This window comes from Schistocerca gregaria, chromosome 2 (assembly GCF_023897955.1).
Source record: "Schistocerca gregaria isolate iqSchGreg1 chromosome 2, iqSchGreg1.2, whole genome shotgun sequence".
NCBI lineage: Eukaryota > Metazoa > Arthropoda > Insecta > Orthoptera > Acrididae > Schistocerca > Schistocerca gregaria.
In genome coordinates, this window is record NC_064921.1 from 201,093,756 (window position 1) to 201,097,725 (window position 3,970).

The 3,970-nt window shown below is 41.5% G+C and overlaps 1 pseudogene; it reads right to left on the reverse strand.

The window, feature by feature from the left end:
- Window positions 1-3,622: 3,622 nt before the first annotated feature.
- LOC126337337 (5S ribosomal RNA) lies at window positions 3,623-3,740 on the reverse strand (annotated as a pseudogene).
- Window positions 3,741-3,970: the final 230 nt, after the last annotated feature.

The following is a 3,970-nucleotide window of genomic DNA, read 5'->3' on the forward strand; positions in this document are numbered from 1 at the left end:
AGAGCGTCGTTGCGCGATTGTGGTAGGGAGACACGATATAGAACAAACAGACACCACCATGAATGTTTAGATGTTTATGCCACCTTTGGTTAAGATTTTGCTTCCTTATAAGAACATTTTTAAAAATAACAGTGGCCCATTGACGCTGTTGGCTCTCCAGTCATACATACATTGTTTAAAATGTACCTTTCCAGCTCCATGCCTACCCAACGTCACTATTCATCCGTAGTCACTTTTAAAACACAAATTTATCGTTGACTAAATTCAGTTTGTTGTATAGTCATAGGTCTTCCTTACATAGTACTGGGGCTGTACTCACATGTCCCACGGCAAATCGTGGAACAAAGTACGTATCATGTAACAGAAATTAGGCAACATTTTTTGTGTTTTACTTCCATTGGTAGCCATTTGAACACAAAGACGGAAGTCTAGCGCTTTTTCACTGAAAGCTATCTTAGCTACAGCAAACAACACACGTAAGAAAACTAATATCTTGTTTACAACCGTAAACATTTTTTGTTGGTCGCTTCTAAATTTTGATGCCTGTTTTCATCAGTACTTGGCAGAAGCCGCTCATCTAACGGAAATACTTGCAGTCCTTCCTACTACACATTAAATCCCCGACCTGCAGTATCGTAGCACACAAAAAATTAATTACTGCACTTCAGTTTTTCGAAGTGATAATTAAAACTTTATGTGTGTCCCGTCGTACACAGGGTGTCCCTCGATGTTCAGTGGCCAGGGATTTGGCTGAAACAATAATTCGAAGCAAACAAGTCTATTAAATATGGGTTCTAATAAATGCTTATCTTAAGAGCTATGATAACTTCTTCTTCGATAATGTGAAACTATTCTCTTCTACTTCAAGCTCTTTGCTTTCCATGGAGGAGGTAGTATGAACCAAAATAAGAAATAGAGGACCAATTAATTTGGACTCTTAAAAAGCTATGAGCACTTGTTCAGTAGTTCATAGTAGCGAAAATGGCCAAGTGCTCATACCTCTTACGGTATGCTTTTTAAGAGTCCATGTTTACTATACTTTTTTGCTGTGTACGATCGTTCCTGTCATATCCTAGAATACCAGACATTCCTCCTGGGACGCCCTGTATTTGTGTATAGTGACAGAAGCGTGGAACGTCAAAACTTAAGAATCGCAAGGAAATTATTTAGCCTAAACTGTGCCAGCGTGTTTCAAACATCGTGCTAAAAGCGGACTGTTACAAGCACTCCACTTCAACATTTCGGAAGCTGATACTCATGCTTTCATAAAGCTAGTACACATCGGACGATGGGTTCGCCAGCTGGCTTTTAGGTGTTAGCAGTAAGTGCCGCATGGGCTCTACGTTTCGGAGCTCCGCACGTGCGGCGGTGAGAAACTGCTTTCCCTGCTGGTTTTATGTACGATATAGTACACTCCTTATCCGTCAGAGCGCGGGCCTCATTTACATATTTCGATCCGAGCAGCGCATACATATATAGTCGAGACGACTAAGTAAAGCATTCTGTTAAATTTGTAACACGCTGAACAACATCAGTGTGGCGTTAGCGCTCTCCCCGCAAAATGTGTCTGACGTGCGGCATTAAAAACTCACACGTGGAACAGGCAGGTTTTTTTAATGAATACTATGTTGCATCAGAGATATGCAAGAGACCAGTGCTGCTGAGAAATATCTTCCGTATCCGTATTGTATTCTCTCTGGTATGTGAAATGGCGGAAAGATCATGGGGGAGGGACGAGGTGACGGTGGAGGGGGTTGCATTTAGCGATAAACTCTGAGGAAGCTGCTGTATTTAACGTTACCAAAAGTATTCTGACAGCTGCATCACACACCATCTCTCTGTTGCAACGTCGCCGTTCAGCTGAAAAAGAAGTCACGGTGGCCATGATATTTCCTGCAAATTATGAATATTTATGAGTGAGAGCTCCTCGAAGGTACAGTCCATGAAAGGAATTGATTGCAGAAACAGTTATCGAGTGGACTGTAATTGTGCGTTTACCTAATCAGCAGTCCACAATAGCTCTCTTCGGTAAGCAGCCCGTAGCTTGTTAAAATCTTGTTACTAACTTTTAATGTCAGAGAGACCTCACTCTGCCGTCACAGCAGAATTACTCTATTATTTCTGTAAAAATTCTAACAATATAACAGCCGTGATTTCTAAATCCACTGCTGCTCGTTGCAACTGGGATACGTCTATTTTTCAGTGTATTTGTTTGATTTTTCCTAAAGTGTATTACTGTACTTACAAAATTAGTTTTGTTTCTCTGTTCCTGTTGATGATACCATTGAATGTTCAGTGTACACGAACTTTTCTTTTGAAAACAGTTAAAATGACAAAAAGACTTCAAATATTACAGTTACTGATAGTATTGTACACCCATCTTTCAATTGCATTTTATAATTTACTATGGCCTGTTTTCAGATGGATTAGTGCAAATTTGTTTCTCTTGATTATATGTTAACCAAATCGTAAAACAATACTGTTTTGCTAGAGTGATATATTTAAGTTCATGATAGCCCTTGCGCCCTACCAGGAAACATTACAGTGCAAAAGAACAGCTGAACGTACAATTAGAGTCATTCATAATGCAATATTACGCCATTCATTGTCGAAATCTTGTGAGAGAAAACAACTCACTTATCAATGGGGAAGTCAGAAAACGGCTCTTCGAAATGAGCAGCGGCGATAAGGACGTGTTGAGTTTTGTGGTAATGAAATTAAAGCCATGGGAATATAGAAAAGAAGGGCTGAAAGAAGGGCTGTCTAACGATGTTATCCATCCGATTAAGTTGAAGACGTATCCTCTAATTTACAACAGCCTTCCGTAGGACGTGATTCTTGATGCAGTAAACATGCTGTTCTTTGTGAACAGTTGTTTGCTGTCGACTGAGAAGTAATGATAATCGTACGAACGTTCTGTTCTTAGTTGGTTTGTTTTCTCTTTCTCTTGTCATTTATTCCTTTGGAAATAAGCTTCGTCGTGCGGTAGTGTTCTCGCTTCCCACGCCCGGGTTCCCGGGTTCGATTCCCGGCGGGGTCAGGGATTTTCTCTTCCTCGTGATGACTGGGTGTTGTGTGCTGTCCTTAGGTTAGTTAGGTTTAAGTAGTTCTACGTTCTATGGGACTGATGACCATAGATGTTAAGTCCCATAGTGCTCAGAGCCATTTGAACCATTTGAAATAAGTTTCCTCTCACACCAGCAATCGCTGTAAATTCAATAAAAACCGTTTTTGTGGCTGTTTATGTATTTAAACAGTTGAAAAAAGTACTAGTTTATCAAGCGCAGGACCTATTGAACTGTAAAAATTCGTAGTAATAATTAAAGTTATTGTATATTTAAAATACTGTCTTCGTCAGAACAGTTTAATGTTTTCAATTTTCGTTGTAGACTGTGCCTGATGGAGACATCATACGATACAGCACTCCGTTTTCAGGCCGCAACTGGCCCGTCGGGACCATCCGACCGCCGTGTCATCCTCGGGTGAGGATGTGCATAGGAGGGGCGTGTGGTCAGCACACCGCTCTCCCGGTCATTATGATGGTTTTCTTTTACCGCAGCCGCTACTGTTCGGTCGAGTAGCTCCTCAATTGGCATCACGAAGCTGAGTGTACCCCGAAAAATGCCAACAGCGCATGGCGGCCTGGATGGTCACCCATCCAAGTGCCGGCCACGCCCGACAGCGTTTAACTTCGATGATCTCACGGGAACCGGTGTATCCACTGCGGTAAGGCAGTTGGCCCACACGCTGCTTGGATGAACGTCAAACTGGAAATGTGGCCAAAAACTATCAACTGACGGTTGCTCAACGTACATAGCCACACTGCGCCACAATTCACTTTGGAATCTGGATATATTATATAGACTAATACGATTATTTTGACGACGTCCACTTCATTAAATGATTCATGATGAGACCAATGCTTTTAGTGGCATAAATCATACAGAGACTGTAAGTGTAGGCGTTGCTA